At 40.0% G+C, this 26,955-nt stretch overlaps 2 protein-coding genes and 1 long non-coding RNA gene across 3 annotated transcripts in view; 1 reads left to right on the top strand and 2 right to left on the bottom strand.

Annotated features, from left to right (window-relative positions):
• The window catches only part of LOC120559226, a 339,258-nt gene that overhangs the window by 51,379 nt on the left and 260,924 nt on the right, over positions 1-26,955 (bottom strand). The window lies entirely within an intron of this gene.
• LOC120559237 overlaps positions 1-26,955 on the top strand; it is a 353,225-nt gene that overhangs the window by 279,038 nt on the left and 47,232 nt on the right. The gene's annotated exons all lie outside the window — the stretch shown is intronic.
• LOC120559616 lies at positions 4,820-5,672 on the bottom strand. Its single transcript, XR_005639337.1, has 2 exons — positions 5,585-5,672; positions 4,820-5,482 (listed from the first exon to the last, which is right to left on the bottom strand). It is a non-coding gene; the product is annotated as an uncharacterized LOC120559616 (long non-coding RNA).

The following is a 26,955-nucleotide window of genomic DNA, read 5'->3' as shown; positions in this document are numbered from 1 at the left end:
AGTCTCTCAAATTCGGCGAAAATCTTTTAAACTGACCTTTGTCGATCTGAAATGAAGACAGATTCAGCAGCTGCGTTTTTCAGAAACATGTTTCAGTGAACTATTTTAGTACAATATGAGATCGTATTCTGAACAAGCCGCCATGACAGTCTGGCTTTGAATTTCTGGAAAAAACAAACTCACGTGACGCGTCCAATCAGCTGCCGGTTTTCATTTCTTGGGCAACAATACAGACAAAGAGTATAGAAGTACCCTTTGATACAGAGTAGCGCCGTCTGCTGCTATGGAGACGTATTACGTACGCTCAAGTCAGTGTTACGCCTCAGTGTGTTTTGAGGCAGTTTTGGGATCTCGGGACCCGACAGATCAGTCGACTGCCTTTTCTAACGACGGTCGGTCGTCTGGTTAGTGTGTCAGCGCCATAAGGCGTGGACCAACTTTACAAAACGCAGGCTGTTTTACTGCAGTTTTATCTTGACTAGAACTGAGCTTAAAACTTTCTTATATTTGTTCTTTTTTGGGGACTTTCCACTATCTTCTTTTATTACAAAAGGGCATATAAGTCAAGTTTTAATGTTATTTCTGGTTTATGCTTAAGTAAACAGAGGAATGAAAAAATATGCAAATCATTCAGTTTTACATGATAATTTATAATGTAAAGGAACAGTCACAGCTGAAGACATGATATATGCAGTTAATCTGTAAGAACAGTGATGTATTAAACTTTAACATAGTATTTACTGAACAAGATAAAACAAAAGCTCAAGATAACATTTTAGAAGGGTGTGAAAAAAGAATCTGCTCTGCCTCGGTTACTTTTCTGTCACTCAGGCTGCTGCAGAGTGTGAATGGAAACTGTAGAGAAATGCAGAACACTGAGGCGAGGCCAAATAGTGTGACATGTCGTTAACCAACCCAGTATCACGCCTAAGTGTGTAACACACCCACTGGTTAGGCGTGATACTGGGTTGAGTTAACACATACAGACTTGTTCCACAGAGAGAACAAAATTTAAAAATGAAACTTAATTATTAATTTGTCACATACACAAAGTACAATGTAGTTAAATGTAATTCTTGCATTGAGCCCATCATAAGTATTAAATAATGCATCTGGGGAGCAACGTGGGGTTCAGGGTCTTGCTTAGGGACACTCTGACATGAAGGAGCAGCGTGGATTGAACAACCAATCTTGTGGTTGAGGGGTGACCACTGTTCCAACAAGACACAAGCCGCCCCTATGATACTGAAAAATAAAAATGGCTTCCAGATCTCTGACACAAACATGCACAATTCAGATTAGTCCTAATCGAATGAAATGAACACCTGGCAGTGAATCTATGGAATATAATTAACTGTAACACTGTCCTAATCTCATTGTTAGCTTTGTCTGAAGATCTGTGAACATCCTGCATGTTACACCTACATGATCCTCTCTGATAGGTGAAAGAAACCATCTGGCTTCTCTGCACTGTGTACAAGTTTGTCAAAGCTACAACAGACACACACGGCCATTTTGTCTCCTTATAGAGTTGATATGGTGAGAGTGTTAGCAAACTGTTGCTCATTCACACATCCAGCAGACACAGAGCATTAGTTTAGAGTCGTGTTTCTGGACATCTGATGAATTTAAGTCCAATATTCACTCTTGCTTTAGCAGCTACATGTGCCACTGTGTTCACCAGCTAGTCACTTATGTTATTTTTATGTTGTCACACACACACACACACACACACACACACACACACACACACACACACACACACACACACACACACAGAGCTCTGTGTTGGTAATCCTGTAAAAACTTAATTTTAAAGAAAGACAAGTGAATGTCTAATGTTGAAGGGATCGCACCAAATTGTATAACATCAAATCTTTTTATTTACTGAAAAACAACCTTCCTCTGTATATCTGAAGTGTGCTAAATACCTTACAATACAAATGTAGATGTACAGTACCTTGTACAGAGAGAAGGAAGACAACAAATCCACTCGCTGCTGCTGTTAAACTCATAGCTGCTCCTCTGGTCTCTGTTAAATCAGCAGGTAGATCACATACATGAGAAATACTGTGTGTCAGGAACTCACTATAAACATGTCTACATTAAAGAAGGGACGATGTGGTCTCTGAAGACAGAGTGTTTGTTCTGGGGTTGGTACATTTGTATTTAACATATATCACACTGTTAAAAACCGGCCTGGCTTCCTTCCTCTTTAAATCATTAATATGCATGAAAAGAAAAACAAGTCACATTAGACAGAGACGAACACTAAATGTAACATTGTTTCAAAGGTGAGGTGTGTGTGTGTGTGTGTGTGTGTAAAAGAAATTCTAATTCAATTTCCAAGACCATGTTTAATAAATATATTCCAGTCATGAAGTACATGTACACCAATTTAACTTACACACAAATAACAATCACTATAAACTAACATTAAACAAATGTAGTTTGTTGTAGTTATGTTACCCATCTTTACAGTAATTAAAGGTAATGTGTGGAGTTGACTGTATGACCACTAGTAGCACTATGAGTGGGTTCCTGTTTAGTTTGTAGCGTACAGGGGGAGGACCAACATGAAGGTAAGGCATTCCATGTTCCCACTGACTGACAGTTCCTCTGTCACTCTGTTGCAGGTTTGACTATAGACACCTGAAAGATAAAAGGATTTTAAAACAGCACTGGTACGTCTTTTTACATGCAGTAACACAGAGCAAGTAGAGCTAAATGACAAATGCATGTTGCTCATACAGAAAGAGGAAGTGAGGTCACACACACACACACACTATTTCAGCTTCTCAACAGTGGTAAACACAAAGGTGTGTATGTGCAATACCATCAATACATGTTAATTCATGCAGAGTTTATTTAACAGCATGGCTTAAAGTCTACAGCAACACTAGCAGCCTCATGAGACAGTAAAGGCCCTGACACACCAACCTGATAATCGGCCGTCGGAGTGTTTGCAGGTCAGAGACTCGAGTCTGTTCAGTGTGTTCCGTGCGTCGTCCGGCCGGACCGTCGGCCTTCATTTTAGCCGATATGTCATGTTGAATCGGAGGGCGGGCAGTCGGACTTAATGACCAATCTGATTGGTGGAGTGCTAACCCGAAATGGCAAAGCGGGATGAGTGACAAGCGCCTCTCAAAATCTGACCGAAAATCTTTTAAACTGAACTTTGTCGATCTGAAATGGAGACAGATTCCGCAACTGCATGGCCTATTTCTCCGCTTACGCGTAAAACGTTTTCAGAAAGACGTTTCAGTGAACTATTTTCGTAAGATATTGAATCGTATTTTCGAACAAGAACCGCCATTATGCTTCGGCGGAGAAGCCAGACCCACGTGATGCGTTCGTCATTTCCGGTTTTCATTTTTTGGGTGACAATACAGATTAAGCGCCGCATACTGTTATGGAGACGTATTACGTCTCACTCACGCGCTGAACGATGCCGCTCAAGTTGGTAAGCCCGTGTGTGTTCCGGGGCACTTTTTGGACCTCGGGGAGCCGACTGATCAGTCCAACTGCGCCTTTTCTGCCGGCCGGTCAGCCGTCAGGTTTGTGTGTCAGAGCCTTAAGGCTCATTTAACACCAAAGTTAATTGAGCAGTGCAACAATTTTCTTTTTAGTGAGACAAAAAAACTTTCCAGTCCGGATGTGGTGACAGAAGAATGACACTTGCATACCGAAGGCGGGAAAGGTTCTCTAGTGTTGCTTTAAAGGGGAAATATGCAGTTTTTAGCTTAATGGTGAATTTGTTACCTCAGTAAATATGTAGACCATTTTAGGACATCTCATACTCAGCTAGTCAGTCTCAACTCTATGAATAAAAGCATATCATATAATATATAATATAATATTAAGAATTTTACTGCAAAATAAATAGAATATAGCATGAAATGAACACTCAGTAAAATATCTGCAGGGTCAAAAGAGGAGCGGCAAATTAGCTAAAGAACTGTGATCCTGAGGTTTGATATCAGTCTTTTTCTTTTGTTGAAATATCACCTGTTCATACTAGCCATTAATTAAAGCAACACTAGAGAACTTTTCTGGTTCGGTCCCCTGCAGGTTGGAAGAGGAATTGTCCATTACATTACATTATGCAAGTTTGCCAGATCAGGTAGCCGAGCTGTAGTTCCAATGAGACAACCTGTAGGGGGACGGAAGCGGGGAAAGGTTCTCTAGTGTTGCTTCTAAAGGGGAAATATGCCGTTTTTAGCTTAATTTACCTTAACTGAACAGCTTCGTGTAATTGGAATAGTTATATGACTTTTTCGAGTTGAATGGTGGTCGTCTTGCTCCCCTAGCACCTGTGAGCAGAAAAACCCTTGCAACTTTTGGGACCCCCCTCCTCCCCAGAAATGTGATATAAGGTCTGGCCTCTTTTTTATGGGAATTGCTTGGCTGGCCCATCATCCGCAACCATTCAGGAACTGGCTAACAAGGTAGCAATGGAGTTTTTCACACTATCGTCATCGCTGCGCACGGCTAAAAAGAAGCAGAAAGCTAGGAAAGCATTGTTGGAGGAACAGAGAAAGAGGAAAAGGCAGACTGACCCGAGCGAGGAGTCAGACACAAGTAAACATAGGAGTTGCCAAATATCTATTCTGAAGCTGTGGGGGGGGGGGGCTCTATAGAGAGACCTGCGAGCAAAAACTACAATGGCCAAAACTACATAGGGCCCCTATAAGTGAGATGAGAATTTACTGTTCAAGTGAGACAAATCAAGTGGACATCTAGAATGTAATTAGCTCTTTCCTTGAAGTGTTGAGCTGCAGTGGAAGGACAGAGTCAGTTTGATTCCATCAGCCAGTTCCTGTTTTAGGTTGTTCACCAGAGTAAACCTTTATTACACTGTGACAAGTTTTACAGATGGACAACATTGGGCAAGTGAGAAATACATCAGAACATACCAACTGATTTAAATTTAATTTGCACTCATTACTGATCAATAAAAACTTCATTCTGAAGAATGAACCCAAAAAGAGTTTGTTTAAAGCTGAAATCAAAAGCTTGCACCTGAACACTATCTCCCTCTGCAGCAGTGAGAGGGAACTGGCATGATGTTCACACTACAATACATGCAATACAATACAATTCATTCAATACAAATGAACAACTAGCAAAGTTTGACAGAGCTGAGCTCATGTTTTTTAATGTGTAAAAATATACCATATAAGATCTACTGTACATGCTGTGGAATAGTTGGACTTTACTGGCTTTCTCTGCCAGGACAGGTGTGATATGAAAGGGTGAACAATATTTCTTAAAATTATTTTACTACATAAAATATCACTTTGCATATTAAGTCAAATCCTGAACTGAGTTCAGTTATGTTATGTACCTGCACAGGTACAAATAAAGCTGCATTCTTCTCTAATCTTCTGCTACCTGCTGCTTCTAAATAACTGAGAATGAAAACGTTTGGAGTTAAAGACTTCTTTTTATTTTCCTCCATGTGAGTCTCCCTCTGGTTTGACTACATGGGAAGAAAACCACATAAAGTTTTGGTGACTTATTTTTCAGAAATAGTTTTGAGTTTGCCCCCCGCCCCCATGCAGCAGACTCAAAGCTGTCTGACCTTCACACCAGGTCTTCCTGCTCCTCTGGGTCTTCTGTCTGTGCTGCAGTCTCTGAGATGTCCTCATACTCAGGACACGAGTCTAACTGATGGGGAGAGACATTAAGATGAAAGTCAATTAGATTTTATAACAAAGAAAGACTGTTTCCTATAAATTGCTCTTTGGTTAAAAGGACTTCTGTAAGAAATGGGGTTGGAAAATGTGTGACGGAAAGACCGGCATTAGACGCCTGGTTTCTATGAAGAAAGATTGAACTAATCAAGTTATATGTGAATTGTCTTTATGAACTCATAAACAACAAATGATGACCCTTTGGTAGAGTAAGTTCTGTCCCAAATCTCTCTCTCTCATCCACAGTCTCTATGGGTTCATTTGGTTCAGTGGTGGAGCTCAGAGCTTTTTTTTTCCTGAATTTAATCCCAAAAACAAAAAATACAAGGTTTAATGGGAAACTGCAAAACTATGATTATGAGTTGAAGTAATAGTAAAAATCAGTGATGATTAATTTTTATAGTTTCACCTCATCCTCGCGACAACAAAGCAGCAGACCCCAGGAATCACCCCCCCCAACCCCCCAGAGTCAACCTGATGCTGTTTGTTATCATTGTTATTGTTGATTTATCTAGAAATGGAGATAGACAGTCATTAGATCAACAGTACTGGACCTTATTTGGGGGTTGATTCATAAACCAGTTTGCCAGGTGATACTGTCTGTTAATGAGCTAGTTAGTGTCATGGAGAATCTTACCTGCTACAACAGTCAGATGTAAGGTGGAGTTCTGACGTCCTCTTCTGTTCTGGGCTTCACAGTAATAATTCCCACTGTGTTCAGCTCTGAAGTCAGTGATGGTGAAGATCTGTCCTGATGCTTTTGGTGAGTCTTCATTCTCCTTGTACCAGGTGTAGTTAGCTGCTGGGTTAGCATCACTGCTACAGGTCAGAGTCACTGAACTGCCCTCCACTATCTCAGCAGAGGGACTCACTGACACAGAGGGAAGCTTTGGACCATCTGGAGGAGGTGTTAACAGAAATTACTCTAGGTCACTACAGAAGAACACATGGTATTTAAATTACTATCACTGTGTAGCTGTGTCTATCTAACCCAGTCTCATGGCAGTTCGTGATATGGTCACGTTATTTAACGGGAGGCGTTTTTTGCGTTTTTGTCGGTGGCCGCACGACTACGGTAGCAAGTAGTATGAAATGCCGAAAATCCGCGCATAATGAGGTTGGTTGAGGTGGTGGATGGGTCCAACAATTCAGGACTTTCACCCCGGAGGCCGGGGATCGTGTCCCGCGTGTGGCGTTTTGTTTCCCCGTTAACCGTCCCGTTATTGTCCGTGCGTTCCGCCGCCGTGTCCGAGCGCGTGTGAGGCTTCCTCCCCCTGTGGCCCGTGTCAGAGTCTTTCCCCGTTGTTTTTTCCTTTAACCCAACCTCCGCCATCCCGTTTATTGCGGCGCGTCCCGGCTGTGTTCCCCGGGTTGGCGTGTGTGAGGCGTGTCCCAGGGTGTGACGTTTGCTTTTTCCCCTTTAATCTCCGTATAGACCAGTTTGTGCGGGCCACCACAAAAAAAAAAAAAAAAATATCGTGTTGTTGTACACCCGAATCAATAGATTAAAAATAACGTGAAGAATTTCACGAACTGCCCTGAGACCGTGTTGGTCTATCAGCATTTTAGACTTTAAAGGTGGTCTGACTACATTGATGTGTGATGGTTTGAGTCCAAAAACGGCACAAAACCCTAAAATCTCCTGGAGCTGCTCAGTGAAAATCAGAAGACTGTGAATGGGAAGCAAGAACTAGAGCTGAAGAAAGTAGTTAGGATCAGTAGAAATATTTTCCTGTAAAGACTGGACAGATTTAAGCTCATTAATTTTAAATAAACTGTTTCACTCACATTTCACATCAATAGAGATGGATCTAGATGTCCTCCCCAGCTCATTCTCAGCTGTACAGTAATACTGTCCAGAGTCAGAGGACTGGATGGAGCTGAAGACAAGAGGTGTATTTTCACTGAGAGGTTGAAGTTCTGGATTTCCATTCTTCTTGTACCAGGTGTAGTTAGCTGCTGGATAAGTATTGTTTTGACAGGTCAGAGTCACTGAACTGCCCTCCTCGATTTCACCAGAGGGACTCACTGACACAGAGGGAAGATTTGGAGTATCTGGAGGAGAAAACATAGGTAGGCAATAAGTGGTCATTAGTTCTAACAGATGTTGAACAAGTGACAGAATATAACAGCCCCCTGCAATTTGTGCAGCTCTGTAAGGCTTTTTAAAAATGTCATGACAACAGATGAATCACTTTTTAAGCTATTTTCATTAGGACCAAAGTGGTGGACTGAGCAGCTGATATTGCCATTTCTACATTCTATACGCCAGTGTTTATCAACCTTTTTTGAGCCATGGCACATTTTTTACATAAAACAAATCCCGCAGCACACCACCAACCAAAAATGTTACAAAATGACCCATTGTAGCCTAATAAGATCGGAATCTGCATTTTTCCTTTTAAAAAATGTATCCATCGCTTTTGCAGGCTTACATCAATGATCTCGGCCCTACTGCTTACATCCTGTCACTGCGGGATGCGCTCGAAAGGAGGCAGTAATTCTATTGTCTTAAATCAACAAGGTCATTATTGCGCTATACTGCCACCTACTGATACAGAATAGTATTTGATTTCTCTGCCAGTCATCATATTGCAGGCACAGATGCGCAACAATGCGGAAATTATTTGCAGTAACTCAATAAAAAATTTGTTGGACCAATTAAGTAAAATAGGATAATTTCTCACGGACACAGGGATGATCTCTCACGGCACACTAGTGTGCGCTCACGGTGGTTGAAAATCACTGCTATATACGTTGTGTTATTTTGAAGGTATGACATTTGGTACGAGTACACAGTGGATGAAAACGAGAAAAAAAGAAAAAAAAAAAGATGTGATTTTATATAATTTGCTCTCCTTTCTCCTCAAACAGACTGGAGTTTCTTATTTGTGTTTGTTGTGTGTGGGGAGGGGTAACAAGCAATGAGTAGTATCTTACATTCGAATGTGCTAAAAAAGGAAATATCCTAAAAGTATGTTTGAAACTGATTGCCTAGCTTTGGGAGAAAAACAATAAGAAACGGGAGAAATATAACTTAACTAAAATTAAACTGTTTACCGTTATTTAAATAAAGTGGTTTCACTCACATTTCACTTTAATAGAAATGGGTTTGGATGTGTTAGACCCCAGGCTGTTCCTAGCTCTACATGTATATTGTCCAGAGTGAGAGGACTGAATGGACGTGAGGACCAGCTGTTGTTCTTCAATGGGAGGTCTGAGCTTTACATTGCTCTTCAACCAGGTATAAGTAGCTGCTGGGTTAGCATCACTGCTACAGGTGAGAGTTACTGAACTGCCCTCCACTATCTCAGCAGAGGGACTCACTGACACAGAGGGAAGCTTTGGAGCATCTGTAGGACACAAGGTGTAAAGACACATTACAGTTTTTCTGATTGCTAAACGACAGTGGGCCCAACTGAAGCCACGTGTGCAAAACTCTAACTCCAGTCTGTACAGCAGCAGTTCATGTGGACCAATCTCTAATTTGTTTTTCATTGCTTGAACACAGTTTTCAAAACTCTACACACTTATCTCATGGCTTTAACCACAATGTGCACAACACTCTGGATTTACAGCACTTTGTTCAAATGCTAACACACTGCTGTCAACACTGTTAACCACACATTCAAAACAGAATAGATTTCAGTCTGGTGCCTATCAAACACTGCTGATCGCTATTTTAGCTGAAAGCCTAAGCAGGTGTCTTGTTTTAGACTAGTTAGTGAACATATACGGTATTTGTATAGAGAAAGCTCAGAAAGCCTTTTTTTGTATACAAACACAAAATAAGAAAGAAACAATTCTACACTTTACCGTTTGAGAGAAACAGGTAAAAGAGCAGAGATACCATTATGTCCAGGTAAGATGTCTGAGACATCCAATGTGATGAAGAAAACTTGCTGCATGATGCTGGAGAGAGGCCGGATTAGTCACACTATTCTTTGTTACTGTTATGTACCTTTAGTTTTTTTTCCATTACTGTAATTCCATAAATTACTAGAGACAAAATACTATATTGAAGTAAACAGCTGATTTTCATTCCTTCTTGTTTACCTTACGTAACATTGGTATATTATAAAATATATAGCTTTTCTTTAAAGAAACTATTGAGTAGTGTGAAGTCACTCAAATTGTTCAAACTGTAAAGATGAGAAAGTTTGTAATTTCTGTCTTGGTGTTTGATGCTAGTGTGTGTTTACTACTCAGTGTGTTCTGAGTGGCCAGTGTGTGTTATCTCAGTGAGGATTGTTCTGAGTGTTTGGCTGCACTGAGCCTGTTTTGAGACGTGTGTTAAGAGTTGTGTTGCTGTGAATGAGTTTTGCAGCTGATGTGAACTGTTCAGTTCAGGTGACTGTTGGTGGTGCAGACTGAGTTTTACCCGAATTTAAAATTTTACCCAAACTTCAGGGCTTCAGTGTGCCCACTGTAAATGAAAAAGTATATATTCCATCATGGAAAATCATTTGTATCATGAACAATGTAGAGCAGATGAGTGAGTACATACTGACATTTGGTTGCTACTGTGTGTTATATTTAGATCACTAAAGGCAGATTACTGTTAACCATACAGAGAAGCAAAGCCTCACACCGTCTGTTAACTAACAGGATGATGTGGCAAAGTTTGGTTCCTATTTGTGAACTCTTAATAGACAGACAGATTAACTGTTACATGACTGAATCCTTCAGATGAATCACTAACATCTCCAGTTATACAGGTAATAAAAACTGCACTACTACTGTACAATGATACACACCAATTAAATGTTCTGGTAGACTGGAGTTGCTGCAACATGTTTGTGTGTGTTGTGTTTGGCGAGGGGGTAACAATCAATCAGTATCTTACATTTGAATGTGCTAAAAAATGAAATATCCTAAAAATATGTTTGAAACTGATTGCCTGGCTTTTGAACATCTGGAAGAAATATGCATCGGCATAACTTAAATAAAATTAAACTGTTTATTTAAATAAAGTGGTTTCACTCACATTTCACTTTAATAGAAATGGGTTTGGATGTGTTAGGCCCCAGCCTGTTCCTAGCTCTACATGTATATTGTCCAGAGTGAGAGGACTGAATGGACGTGAGGACCAGCTGTTGTCCTTCAATGGGAGGTCTGAGCTTTACATTGCTCTTCAACCAGGTATAAGTAGCTGCTGGGTTAGCATCACTGCTACAGGTCAGAGTCACTGAACTGCCCTCCACTATCTCAGCAGAGGGACTCACTGACACAGAGGGAAGCTTTGGAGCATCTGTGGGACACAATATGTAAAGAGACATTAAAAGAGAAAAAATATATATTGCATCATGGAAAATCATTTGTATCATGAACAATGTAGAGCAGATGAGTGAGTACATACTGACATTTGGTTGCTACTGTGTGTTATATTTAGATCACTAAAGGCAGATTACTGTTAACCATACAGAGAAGCAACACCTCACACCGTCTGTTAACTAACAGAATGATGTGGTAAAGTTTGGTTCCTATTTGTGAACTCTTAATAGACAGAAAGATTAACTGTTACATGACTGAATCCTTCAGATGAATCTCTAACATCTCCAGTTATACAGGTAATAAAAACTGCACTACTACTGTACAATGATACACACCAATTAAATGTTCTGGTAAAAGGGTGTGGGGAGATGTGTGAAAACATTAAAATGATGACAAATCATAGAGTAGTTTTGGTCTGAGAAGTCAAACTGATGCCAACAGCGACTAAAAACGACCTTTTCCTCATCCACTGCTGTTCAGTGACCTACAGCTGTCAATGTGAAGGAGACTGAGCCGAAAAAAAGCAGGAATGATCAGCAAAGTACTCCTACAAATTCAGACAGTCACTAGCTGTATGTTGCTTTTTAAAATGGAGCTGTTTTACTCACATTTCACATCAATAGAGATGGAGTTAGATCTCCTCCTCCCCAACTTGTTCTCAGCTTCACAGTAATAACGTCCAGAGTGAGAGGACTGGACGGAGCTGAAGACAATCTGTGTCTTTTTATAGAGAGGTTTACCATCCTTGTACCAGGTATAAGTAGCTGCTGGGTTAGCATCACTGCTACAGGTCAGAGTCACTCTCCTGTTCTCTCTGATCTCCCCAGTGGGAGTGAAAGACAGGGGACCAACCTTTGGAGCATCTGGAGAAGATAATATGAAAACAAATTAACTTTAATCATAAATTGTTGTGTAATAATGTGTGTGTGTGTGTGTGTGTGTGTGTGTGTGTGTGTGTGTGTGTGTGTGTGTGTGTGTGTGTGTGTGTGTGTGTGTGTGTGTGTGTGTGTGTGTGTGTGTGTGTCAAGATGGCGGCAGGTCGCAGGTGCTACAGGGCTGCACTGGAGCGCAAAGTAGTGTGTAGATGTCCTCCTCCCCAACTAACTAACTCCGGGTAGTGTATTTCAATATGGCTGACTTTTGGCTACTACTTTTGACAATGTGTCTTATGACAACAGTAAAGGGTGCGTTTAAAGACGCACTCCAGACCGGCAGGATTTACAAACACTGGTAGATCTCATTCACCAACTTGGATACAACTGTAAACTACACTATTTTACGATCACTTTGGCACTAATTTCAGAACCTTGACATCATTTTTCAAAACTCTAGACACAAAACTCACAACCAATAATCAAAATGCACATTTTTCCAAACTCTAACGCTACAATACACATAAACCTAAGATCATTTGTTCATTTAACAAAGATCATCTGTTCAATATGACACAACTTAACATCAAAGTACTACTATTTCAAAAAGCAATTTACACATTACAGTTCAGATGATTGTCTATTCATTTCATTACAATCATCTAACTATCAATTGATACATCTACTCAAAATGATAAGTAACTGTTGCGTTACTCTTATTGCATAGTTGTATGGAAACAGACAAACAATATACCATGTTTAGATCATGAACGTTTCAAGATAATGAGATTCATTGTCACCAATTAGCGTGGAGCATGAACCAATTAGACTACATGATCTACGGATGTAATATTTCATCATCCTTCTTTACTGTAATGTACTACTGTTTATCAGACACTGTTTCTATGCTCCCATGTACCACCTTTAAGACTATTTACTGTATTGACAGTACTGCACTGTATGGATGCAGGCCCTTGGAATTGCTGGTACAATTCTGCCAACTCGTTACTGATGATTGAGATATATAATTTATATATACTTTATATATAAAGTACTGGCCAGCAGATCAGACTGTGGTTGTACTGGGCAGCTTCCAGGTATGAATGTGGAACTGTGTGAATGTGACAGGTTATCGTTGCAAATGAGAATTTGTTCTCAATCAACTTACCTGGATACTGTAAATAAAGGGTAAATACAGTAAATAAATAAATATATATATACTTGTCTGCCTTTTGCTATGTTTTGTATTGTGCTATGGACCGTTTTTTTTGTATGTCCTGAATAAAGAATATGATGATGATGATGATGAGATATATATATACTCGTACCACATTGGTCTGTAGTATTCTCTCTATTACTACAGTACTTTTACAGGGATAAATGTATATGTAGTACCATAATGAAACATGTATCACCTATTTTGTACAACAATATTTAATGATTGTACGAACGATGACACAGTGAAACTATGGGTAGCTTGTGTGTGGGTGATCTAAAGTAACGTTTCAATGGTATTTCACAATAAATTAGTTTTTTGAACCAGTGATTGTGCAAGTGCAATATTTCTTTAAAGATATGAATACACAATGCAATGTTTTGAACATTGGATAGCCTGTGTTACAAGTGATGACCGTTTTGAGTTTTGTGTCTAGAGTTTTGAAAAATGACATCAAGGTTCTGAAATTAGTAGCAAAGCGATTGTAAAAAACTGTAATAACTTTGATATTTGGAAGCTTAGGCCATGTCCGTAAGAATGTGGTCAGGGGGATGCAGCTAGGGGGGCTGCAAAAAAAGGAGGCAAAAAGACTTGAAAAATGTTGCTCTGTTTCAGCCATCATAGGGAGCATGCAAATATGGAGACAGAGATGCTTTGTTTATTCTTAATGTGTTGAGTATTATAAATGGAAATACCTGTAAAGGTATGTTAGCCATGTAGACCTGTCACCCTGTCAATGACTCTTCCCACAGTATTAGGATCTTGTATGTCTTCTTGCGATGCCTTTTAGATCTAAATAAAAGCATTTAACTCTGTGTGTGTGTGTGTGTGTGTGTCTGTGTGTTGTATGTGTATGTGTATGTGTATGTGTATGTGTATGTGTATGTGTATGTGTATGTGCGTGCATGCGTGCATGCGTGTGTGTGTGTGTGTGTGTGTGTCAATCAATTTGCTGTTATTAAATGAGCCGTTTGACTCACATTTCTTTAAAAACAATAAAAAGTCACTATACAGAAAATCATTTATATCATGAATAATACAGTGGGTCATCTGGTAAGGAGAAAATTTACACGTTGAAATCAGGTTCTTGTTAATACAAAAGTTGAATGAGTGACTGAATATAAGCTCAAATATTACACATAATGTATTGAGTTTCTCACATTAAAATCTATAGTTTTCTAATTTAGCTCTTTTATTAGTGACACTGGAGTAAACTCACACACTGGAGGAGAGCGGTAATCTTCATATCCTGTAACAGCACAGGAATAGCTGTTGTTATCTTCAACAGAGACTCTGAGAGAAGAAGATGTTTCTCCATCCATTTTCTGTCCATTATTGAACCAGACATATGAAGGATTATCAGGTACATTACAGCTGCTGTGACACCTCAGCTCTCCCTGGGTCCATGGTCTTGTCACCTGCACCTGGAGGTCTGGAACTGTCAAGATAGATTAGAAATGTCATTTCAAACTAAACCATTTCAGTACATGCATGCAAACAGTCAGACAAAAGATTGACAGTTGGACAAAATATTCCAATGAAAATATTACCTGTAACAGACAGAGTGACTCCAGGTGAACCAGTGAAACCACCACGGTTTGTTATGAACCTGAACTTGTACTCAGCAGAGTCTCTCTCTCTCAGGTCTGAGATTATCAGAGTGCAGTCGTCGTTATGAAAGAAATACTCCACACGACCTGTGTAGTCTGAATCTGTTTTCAGATCTACAGGTGAATTATTATTCCCTTTAGTAAACCATAATTTGTTTTCCACCTCAGTAGTTTGATGACTCATTGTGGATGGGTATTTGTAGGTGCACGGCATTTCCACTGTTGATCCTTTAACAGCACAGATCTGAGTAGAGGTGTAAGTCACTCCCCAGCCATCCTGACCCTGTATCACTGTAACACAGAGCACATCAGGAAGCACAATCAGACTCAGAACTACATCAGGAGACAGACTTACATGTAGTGAAGGCTCTTCAGTGTGTGAAGCTACATTTCCTGTTTATCTGTGTTTTTTGCCCCCAACAGTGCCTTCCAGGCAGCGCTGCCTGGAAGGCAACGATGTGGGACACTGGCTAGGGTTATGTTTGGGTTAAAACGCAGCGCCCAGAATGGGCGCTGCGAGGGGCACGGGCACAAGGGGACCACTGGTGTGAATAAAACACTTTAAAGAACTCCTTAAAAGACCGGGTTCGGTTAAATAAAAAAGACGGGGCTGTTTGAAAAAACGGCCAGATATTAAAGGAAGGTTAAAAGAGCCACTGGACAGGAAGGACAGAGGGAATTTAAAACTTTAAATAAAAGGTCACCTCCACAACTACTCCGGTGTCTCTCCCAGAGAAATATCAAAGTAAAAAAATAAAAAACACCAACATGCATACATACATATATACAGTCGTGTAATAAATAAATAAATAAAAATATAAAAAGCCTGTTGTCACAATATAAAATAAATTCTATTCCAATATTAAAACCATGTTACTTAAATTAAAAAATTAAGACATTTAATAAAAGGGGTCATAAATACTGTCTGAGTTACTTGCTCTTGAGGTTAAAAATATCTATACACATACCATTCAGAGTTAATAATAAGTGTTATGTTTAAAAGTGCTTTAAGAAGTAAAAAGTGCCACACAAAAGGTTAAGGTTAGGGTTAGGTGCCTTGAAGGCAGCGGTCGCAGCGCTGCCTGGAAGGAGCAGTTGGGGCATAAAACACCATCGTGCACATTTCCCAAAACTACTTCTGCTCTCATGGCGTCCCACTTTAAGTCAGTGAAAGATAATCTGATAGTACCAACTGGTTTTTGGTTCGGGGAGCGTGGACCAACTTTAGACTGTTTTACTGCAGTTTTATCTAAACTAGAACTGAGCTTAAGACTTATTCTGTATCACACTGCTAGGCAACAGACTGGCCCCTTGTTACCTTCCTGTCAGCTGATGGTACTACAACAGGTAATCAACTTGGGGCGATTCAGGATGTTTATGTTTATATCTGTGAAATGGTCTATATTTGTACTTCTTTGTTGGGGACTTCCTATGGCTGTTTTTAAAAATGGATATATAAATCAAGTATTAATGTTATTTCTGGTTTATGCTAAAGTGAACAGAGGAATGGAGAAATATGCATATCATTCAGTTTTACATGAGAATTTATAATGCTAAGGAACAGTCACAGCTGAACACATGATCTCTGCTCTGCAGTTAATCTCTAGGTGCACTGAGGCAGGACATCATACAGAGGGTGCAGTGAAGGAACAGCAATGTATTGAACCTGTGAACAAAATAAAAAGGAAGGAGATTAATATTAGAAGGGTGAAGTGTGTGGAAATAAATAATCTGCTCGGTTGCTTTTCTGTCTGTGGTCACTCAGGCTGCTGCAGAGCGTGAATGGAAACTGTAGAGAAATGCAGAACACTGAGGTGAGGGCAAATAGTGTGACATGTAGATAACACACACAGACTTGTCCCAGAGAGAGAAAGAGCAAGATGCAAATATACAGTGCAGACACATGTGTGTATACATATTCTTTAAAGCTCTGGTCCTCTCTTAGGGACCTGAGAGTATTTTAACGTTAGCTGTTCCTGGGACTGCGCTCTTCTGGACAGAGATCTCAGATACACACACATAAAAAAGAATCTGCTTTGCTTGGTTGCTTTTTTTGTCGGTGGTCAGGCTGCTGTAGAACGGAAACTGTAAAGAAATGCAGAACACTGAGGTGTGAGAAACTCACACATGGCTGTTATTGTTAACCAAACATGGATGTGTAACACACATAAACAAGCAGACTGGTAACATTTGGTGTAGGCACACAATGTTGATAATGATGTTGATTAGAAAAAGTACTTTTAATAATTTGGGCTTGTAGGTGTCTCCGTTGGATAAACTGCAGAGATGTCCTCCATTTAAAATGGGATGAAAACACAGGAAACTAGAAGGGCAACTCTGAGAGCACAGACCTCCAAACAACAGACAAACAAATCAAGTCAAAAACATCACCTTCTTGGCAGAGAAGACACTTCACATTTGAAAAACCACTCAGACCTCACAGTATCAATCTATAAATTGGGAACTCTCTGAGCGTGTCTCCACACATGCGCAGTACGAGCAAGCATTTCTGTCCTCTCTGCATGTTTGACAGACAGTGGTGCTCCATCAAACACACATACACACACGCAGAGGTGCGGACGGTGCGAAGCTACGATGACTCGGCAGTTTCTTTGAGTCACGGCAGTGCCAGTAAAGCGGTTTGCAAGTTTGTGGTAAGCATTTTTTAAACTCCACGCGTACAGCGTTTGCTGCAAAATAAAATAAAGGCGATCCGAAAGCGGCCGTGGTGCAGATACAGACAGGCAGGCACAACAGGGTTCTTCTTGCCCTGGGGACTGACTGACAGGCTGGGGATTGTAGGGAAAGGCAACTTTATTTCTATAGCACATTTAAGCCAAATGCAATTAAAAGTAGTTTACTTAAAACATGAATATACATATGTAAATATAAAGGCCATGCCAGTGATTAAGTTTATGGATGGACAAAGCAGGCCAACCAACCCTAGCATACAGGGATCAATGGTGAGTTAGGGCCTTAAGATTTGTTATGGACCTCAATGCTCCATGGTATACAGTATCTAAGAAGTGAAGGCATTAGGAAGATGCATATATAAAACAGCACCATAGTCAAACACAGACATAAAAGTAGCAGCAACAAGTTTCCTTTCCTTTTGCATCAAAAGAAAAGCAAGACTTATTTCTGAGATAAAAACCCAGCGTCAGCTTCAACTTCTTCACAATTTGCGGAATTTGAGACTTAAAAGAGAGGGAATCGTCAATTAAGAATCTTAGGTATTTATATGAAGATACAGACTCAGTCACATTGCCCTGAAAACAAAAAAAGATGGAAGGTTCAGTGGCTCTTTCTTTGAGTTTGTGAACATCGCGACATTTGTTTTGTCAGGATTCAAAATCAATTTCAGTTCATAAAGGGAAAGTATCTGTGTTTTTTAATAAAAGCTGTTCTAAATGCTTACAATAATACTGTAAATGTAGATGTGCACTACAGTACCTTGTACCTGCAGAGAAAAGGAAGACAACAAATCCACTTTCGTGCTGCTGTTAAACTCATAGCTGCTCCTCTGGTCTCTGTTAAATCAGCAGGTAGATCACATACATGAGAAATACACTGTGGGTGTCACGAACTCACAATAAACATGTCTACATTAGAAAAAGGAGGATGTTCTTTGTTAAGACTGTTTGTATTATGTGGTTGGTATATTTTTTTTTTACAATATATCACACCTTGTTAAAAACAGGCCTGGCTTCCTTCCTCTTCAAATCATTAATATGCATGAAAAGATGTATGGCTGAAATCTTCAGCTTGAAATGAAAAAAATGATACTGTTGTTTGGCAAACAAGTCACAAATTAGAAGAGAAAAGACAACTAAATGAAACATTGTTTCAAAGGTGAGGTGTGTGTGTGTGTGTGTGTGTGTGTGTGTGTGTGTGTGTGTGTGTGTGTGGGTGTTGTGTGTGTGTGAGATCATGGCAATTCTTTTTCCATTTGACCACAAAAGACCATGTTAAATAAATATATTCCAGTCATGAAGTACATGTACACCAATTTAACTTATACACAAATAACCATCACTATAAACAAACATTAAAAAATGTAGTTTGTTGTAGTTATGTTACCCATCTTTACAGTAATTAAAGGTAATGTGTGGAGTTGACTGTATGACCACTAGTAGCACTATGAGTGTGTTCCTGTTTAGTTTGTAGCGTACAGGGGGAGGACCAACATGAAGGTAAGGCATTCCATGTTCCCACTGACTGACAGTTCCTCTGTCACTCTGTTGCAGGTTTGACTACAGACACCTGAAAGATAAAAGGATTTTAAAACAGCACTAGTACGTCTTTTTACATGCAGTAACACAGAGCAAGTAGAGCTAAATGACAAATGCATGTTGCTCATACAGAAAGAGGAAGTGAGGTCACACACTCACACACACACACACACACACACACACACACTATTTTACTTAGCTTCTCAACAGTGGTAAACGCAAAAGTGCTTATGTGCAATACCATCAATACATTTTAATTCATGCAGAGTTTATTTAACAGCATGGCTTAAAGTCTACAGCACAACTGGCAGCCTCATGAGGCATTAAGGCTCATTTAAAGGTCCCATGGGATGAAAATGTCACTTTATGAGGTATTTTAACATTAATATGCATTCCCCCAGCCCCTATTGTCCCCTAGTGGCTAGAAATGGTGATAGGTGTAAACCGAGCCCTGGGTATCCTGCTCTGCCTTTGAGAAAATGAAAGCTCAGATGGGCCGATCTGGAATCTTCTCCTTATGAGGTCATAAGGAGCAAGGTTACCTTCCCTTTCTCTGCTTTGCCCGCCCAGAGAATTTGGCCCATACCCATGAGAGAGAGAGAGATATCATGGCTTGCAAACAAGCAAAGTGGCAGTTGGTCAGGGCCACACCCACACCCTCCACCTTGCCCCCCCTCTCTCCTCCTGAATAGCATTTAAAGCTACAGACACAGAAATGGCACGTCGTACATAAAGCTCATTGTGGGACTGGCTCTAGTGGCTGGAATTCTGCATCAAGGCTGAATTTCAGGAAAGAGACTTCAGATACAGTATTAGGGGACCACTAAGGTCTATATAAAAGAGACTTCAGATACAGTATTAGGGGACCACTAAGGTCTATATAAAAGAGACTTCAGATACAGTATTAGGGGACCACTAAGGTCTATATAAAAGAGACTTCAGATACAGTATTAGGGGACCACTAAGGTCTATATAAAAGAGACTTCAGATACAGTATTAGGGGACCACTAAGGTCTATATAAAAAGAGAGACTTCAGATACAGTATTAGGGGACCACTAAGGTCTATATAAAAGCATCCAAAGAGCACCATGTCATAGGACCTTTAACACCAAAGTTATCAGATAGATCCAACAATTTTCTTTTTGGTGAGACAAAAAAAAACATTTTGGTCCAAATGTGACAGAAAGGCCTGCTATTTACCTCAATAAATATACTTAGACCATTTTAGGACATCCTTACTCAGCTGGTCAGTCTCAGCTCTATGAATGAAAACTATATAACATGATATATGTGTGGAGATTCATCCTCCCCTTACATCCCTCTTCCAATGCTTCCCATGCTTGGACTCTCCCTGTTTCCCCAGACTTCTGTGTCTCCTCCCTCGGTTCCCTCGGCCCCGTTTCCCCGCTCCCGAGCTCCCTCGTCCCATCCTACCTCAGCCCCTCTTATCCCTCGCCATCCTACTCCAGCCCTCTCATCCCTCGCTGTGCCTCCAGCCCTCAGTCTCACCCACATCTCTTCAGGCCTTACGTCATCCCCTTCCCCAGCCCCTCGTGTCCCTCGCTCCTGTTTTGGGGTCCTCCTCCCCACACCTCCCCTTCCTTTCCTTTGTTAAATGAACCTGATTTTGTGTTGAACATTTGCATTTGGGTACATTCTTAATCCCAAGCATTAACAATAATGTTAAGAGCTTTTTCTACCAAAGTAAATAGAATGCTTGCTTAAAGAAAGTATTTTTACATTATAGGACATTAGGCAAAACCACAAGCAAAACTACAGTACGCATGAGTCATGATGTGGAATGCATCTGTCTGAGGATCTATGATCTTATGTCTAATTATCAGTTGCTAAAAGGACCCAAACAACTTGTAATTCCATAATGAATCGTCTGGTTTTCATCACTGTTTCCCAGGTTCAATGAAATCAGTAGCTGCTGGATCCATCACTGCTATTTTCCTGGCTATCATATTCCTCTGTGCCTTCCTATTTATTAGGTGAGAAGTTCAGTTTTTGCTGTGATTACATTAGTAATGCATCCTAAATTAATTTAGTCGTTTAGAATTGTATTTTGATGATTCATTTGGTTGTTCATTCATTCTCCTTTCCAGAAGAAAGAGGTCCTGGAAACGGACAAGCGAGCCTGGAGAGACCAGACAACAAGACAGGTCAGAAGAAAGAGTTCAGTCAGAGTCCTCTCCCACCTGGAAACATTTGAATAATGCTTCATGTCCTCTGCTAAATTATAAGGTGCTGAGACAGGGACACTGTATAAAATAATATAAACCTCTCCATCTACACAGACATGATAGGGTTTGTAAATAAAGAGAGGTTTAGGCAATCCTTGAATTATATTTCCCTCTGCTGGTGATCAGTGTAGGCATTACACCGACAAAAACAGAAGTGACCTTAAACCTGTGGTTCACTTTTTGGCTTTGAAAACGAGACTTGATCCCAAACAGAAAACATGAAATAAATGTTGAACCCTGACTTCCCCTCTTTGTGTGAGTTTCCCGCCGTTGTGATTGTCTACCCCGCCCCTGATTGATTTCACCTGTTCTCCCCTCCCTCATGTAGAAATAGTCCTTGGGCGTTTCCCAATATGTGTTCTTCTATTGACTTGTGTGCTTGTGTCCCCGTGAAACGTCATCTCGTGTTGCCAAAGTACTGTCCCAATACACAAGTTCGCATTTCGCCAAGAACAGTTAAAATTCCCGGATGTATTCTTGACCGCCCATTTACCGAGGAATCATCGGGAATTGTGTAATCTGCCTCGTTACTTCCGGGTTCTGAACTGGTTGCAGTTCCACGAGAGTTCTATATAGGGGGCGCTCACAGGCCAGTGCAGAATGAATGGGACTCCTATGGAGCTATAGCCCTCAAAACCCACTTTCTCAGGATATAAATTTTTTTGTCTGGTAATTTGAATGTTGCATTCGAAGGGGAGGCTAAAAAATACACTGCTGTGTTGCGTTATTTTTAAAGTCACTTTTTTTGTTCTACAAAGCCTTTTTAAATGTCAATGACGTCATACACATATACGGCCAGAGATACTGCTTTACAGCAAGCTCTGAGTCGCTTCCTTTGTTCTCTCGAGGCATCGACAACACAGCTGACAGGTTAGTCTCTCCCTGTTAATACACGTGCTAGAAAGAGGTTTGCTGATGTTTTAAAGACCACACCGAAATATTCACTCTGACATTCAGGCTCTGCTTCGGATGCCGTCAAGCTGGATCTCCGATCGTAATCACTCCTTCATTGACCAATCAGCATTCATTAGCAGAATGCTAGCGTGTTATGGGCAACAACGAGCACCCTCTGTAAGAAATCAAAAGGACATAAGCACTTTCGTTCATTCAACTTTCGACCTATAACCCATGTTGAACTTGCAAAAACTACAATCAAATCTGAGGTTTCTCAACGACAATCAGGCGAAATAGACAAATTTAGCCGTCTAGCTCCATAGAGTCCCATTCATTTTGTACTGACCGCGATCACCCCAGTGGAACTCTGGTGGAACTGCAACCAAAATCCGTACAATGGGGCTGGATAGGGAGTGGAATGGCTTTCCATAGACCGGCTTTACTTGTATGAACTTCACAGCACCTGTATCCCAACATTCATTTTCGCATTCAATGATGGTTGGATTTCCAGTACATAGACAGCCCAAAACGATTTTCAATTCAACAATTTTCGCCATCTTATTCATCACTAAATTCACTTCTGGAGAACATTTTAGGCGAAATGAACGGTTTATATTTCGAATATAGGCAGTCTTGCGCAAATCTTTGCCGAATTGACAATTTGCTCCAAAGTTTTCGGAGCTCCATAAAATGACGCGGCCGCCAGCTTGCGGCGCTTCGGGGCCCTTGCTTCGGCGCTTCGGGCAGTCAACTCCTCGGAGATCCCGCTGGAAGACGGAGGTCTTTAGACCGGTCCCGTAAATAAGAGGCTTTTATTTCGTGCGCGCTTGGGATCGTTTGTTTAAATATCACAACACATGTGGTTAACTGTCTTTTCGGAGTTAAACTCAACAAGCACACACACACACACACACACACACACACAGCAGCAGGCAGAGGGAGAGATATACCATAGATAGACTGTATATTATTAATTTATGAGATATAAAGTTTCTTTTCGGAGACTTGTTTAAATTATGCCATAGGCTATAGCCTACATTATATTTTGTATTTAGTTCTATATTTTGGTGTATTTGTTTTCTGATTTATTTAGAAGTTGAGTTTCAGTCTTTAGATAAATGAACAGTTGTACATAAAGTGGTAACATGCTATGACATGTTATGTAGACTAAAGGGGAGACACCAACCTTTATAATTTGAATTTCTAATTTCCATCTCCCTAGGCATATACAATGCACTACAATAATATAGAAATGATAATTCCACATAACACTAATAGGAACACATAGGACACACCAGTGCATATGCCTATTTATTTGTTTAATTTAAACTGACTTAAACTTATATGCTAATAATAGTAGGGATCAATGCCCACCCTTTTGAATAAGTAAGGGATTGTTTGAGCTAAACCATAAACAATAAAATTAAAGCTCAATTAGTTTTATTTTTCAATATTATTGCAATAGTTGTAGCATTATGAGGTTTTCTTGTCCAGAGATTGTTTTAATCCAAAGTGGTTATATTGTTGTGGTTTTTATTTCTAGCTGGTATTTTGGGGCCTTGCAGGTTAGCCTCTGTGCTGGGAGTGTTGAGCAATAACAGGAAGAACGCATCGTCTCAAACTGTTAACAGCGTTTTCTGTGCTTGTGAACTTGCGAGTTAATTCTTCCAAGAACAACCAGCAAGAACGTTCTCCCCAAGAACACAAGTCCGTACTTTGCATTCTTGGTATTGAGAACGCCCTTGTCTCACACCATAGACTGAATAAAACAGGTCTATGGTCGGAAAGTCAACTCTGAAATATATGACGTTATTTGCTCTGTGAAAGACATTTATTTTATTTAATTTAGCAAACAGACATTACAGTTTTAGTTTAGTTATAATTTTTTTGTAATACCTATTTTTATTTCAGTTAACGACATTTCCCTCCTAGTTTTTGTTATTTCGTTCGGTTTTGGTTAACGATTATAACCTTGGTTCTGAGTCGCATTTGAGTCACCAGTGTCGTGTTTAAGGTCGTTACAGAGGATTTTGTTTTACAGGCCAATAAAAATCATACTTAAAAGTCCCATATTTAATCATGTGTTTTTTATTAGAAGCAGATCGAGGAGCTATATAAATACTGTAAATGCATCAAAATGCTCAATCCACAGAGAAACACACACACGGTCCAGAAACGCATTTAAACGAGCCGTTAGGACTCCAGCATGGTTCTGATGTCACAGCTATACCATATATACTGTAGGTAGAAAGTGCGCTACAGTGTCGATGCATATCATTTTTCTGGCTGCAACAATGACAAACACAGAGTGCAGATGCAGAAGACCCGGAAACACTGACAAGACAGAGCAGACAAGGCTTTTTCAGGAGGGGCTTAAAGAGACAGGCGCTAAAATGGAGCGTTTCAGACAGAGGTTAATACAGGTATATTCAGACAGACAGCATGAGGAAAATAAGGTGTCTTTTTAGAATTAAAGCATGTAAATACAAGTATGAACCTAAAAAACGACCTTTAAACACTTACCCATGTAGCTGAGGACTCTTGTCTATGTTACCTTCAGGGTTCAGTGTATGACAGCCCTTCAGCTCCAGTCCAGAGAACTCCAGCAGAGCCACACGAAGACCTTTGCTATGCCAGCGTTAGCTTCTCTAACAACCAGGAAGATGCTCTCTACTCCAACATCAGGCTAGCTAAGCGCCACCGACACAAGGAGGAAGAGGAGGACGAGGATGTGAAGTACAGTGCTGTCAACTTTAAGAGTTCCAGTGCTACTACAGAGTGAGTCCATCAGAAAATGTTTGTTTTGTTTTAAATATTTTCATTCTAGGTTATGTTTTTTTTTTTTCATTCACAGATCAGGAAATCAAAAGGCTGTGGAGGATTTATCTGAACTGTACAGCACAGTCAACAAACACCCAAGACTTTGAACACAACACAGATCTGTGGTCTCTTTAAAGGGCAGGGTTGGTAATGTTGAAAAACTAGCAAGATTAGAAGGAAGCATCTCCTCGGTGCTCCGTCTAACCCCTCCCCCTGCCCTCTCGGCTCCCCCCCACACACAGACGTGCACCCTGCCTCGCTGCTTTAGACAGTGTTCAAGCAGGTTAAACACACATTTATGAGTATTAGGATTAAGTTGATATACTGTATTTTATGCATTATTATGACATGCAGTGTTGGGTCATTTATCTAGTGTCATCAGTAACTGCTGGTAAACTTATTATTATTAAAATTATAATTATTAAATTTATAAAAATACTAATATACAATTTGCTTAAAAATGCAATAATTTACTGCCAGTGTTAGCAAATCATCTTTTCATGTACATTTCTCTGTATATATTTCTTTATCACAAGTTTTCTACTCAATGCAGAAAAATCCTCACATTTTAGAAACTGGAAACGATCCAAACAGTTCTGTTGATCAACAGAGTGTTTAGTCAGCTATTTATTTCAGCTGGACTTGAAGGCCTGTATATTGTTAGGTAGTTACTTATAATAAGACATTGTATTTTTTAAACTACATGTGTTTTGTGTAAAAATCTTAATTTGTAAAGTAGTAGTCTGTCCTTGGAATTGGAACATCTTCGTTCAATCTTCATATAAACCACTGATGTGTCTTTACCTTTAATACATTTTAATGTGAAATCTAACTGTATCCAGATTCCGTTCATGAGGCTTTTGTCTCTAATTTTGTCGTCTCTCCCCATCAGTTAGGCCTCTTTCACACTGGCTGCGTGGCGTGAGCGTGTCAGCTGCGTGGCGTGTCCGTTTTTATTTCAGGTCCCATGTTAACAGGTCAGAGCTTTCACACTTCCTGCATGACACACACGTCTCAGGCGTGCATGCAAGCGTGTTGGAAATGTTTCCAGGCAAAATAGAATACAAAAAGATTGTTCATGTCATTTTGACACAAATACATTACTTTTGATGTTTGAAAGTCTCTAGGTTTTGACATAAATGCAGATATAAAAGTAATTAAAAAAATAATAAATAATTATCAATTTTCAAACATTGCACCTGTCAATACAGAACGAAATATTCTGTAGCCTATTTTGCCGTTGTCTTTGCTGTAATCAAATCAGTATATATTTATGTTTAACATGGTATTTCATTTTATCAATGGGAAACATACACGTGTGACAAGACTAAGGTAGTGGTGATGGTTGAATGAAGCTCTGCGACACCTGTCTTAATTTTCTGGAGCTCACTAGATGGCTCTCTGTTCACAGAAAAGATTAAAGGAATGGCAATTCAGTGTGTTTTTAACACACTGTTGAACAGAGAGCGCATCTAGTAAGCTCAGAAAAATAAAGACAGTGGTTTGGCCGCGACTGACCATCACTAGCTGTAGCAGCAGCGCCGCATCAGAACCGTTTTCTGGTGTGTAAAGACATAGGAAACGCACGCTTGCGCAACAGAAACGCATACGCTCCACGCAGGGAACGGTGTGAAAGAGGCCTTAGACTCTTGTCCTGAGTATGAGAACATCTCAGAGACTGCAGAACAGAAGACCCAGAGGAGCAGGAAGACCTGGTGTGAAGGTCAGACAGCTTTGAATCTGCTGCATGGAGGGGAAAAAACTCAAAATAATTTCTGAGGAATAATTCACCAAAACGTATTTGGTTTTCTTAAGATTCAATCAAACATGGATGGTAACAAAAAGGACAACATTGAAGTTGATACATCAACCTCAACTCCAAATTTTGCATTGTCAGTTTTCAGAAGCAGCAGCAGGTAGCAGATGATTTGAGTGGAATGCAGCTTTATTGGTACCATTGCAGGAACATTACATAAGTTCAGGATTTAACTTGCAATGCAAAATGTTATTTGATGTAATACATTTTTCAAGAAATATTATCACCCTTTCACATGACACCTGTCCTGCCAGAGAAAACCAGAAAAGTCCAAATAT

This window comes from Perca fluviatilis, chromosome 1, assembly GCF_010015445.1.
Source record: "Perca fluviatilis chromosome 1, GENO_Pfluv_1.0, whole genome shotgun sequence".
Taxonomy (NCBI): Eukaryota; Metazoa; Chordata; class Actinopteri; order Perciformes; family Percidae; genus Perca; species Perca fluviatilis.
Note: the sequence above shows the minus strand (reverse complement) of the source record. Positions and strands in the feature narration are given on the sequence as shown.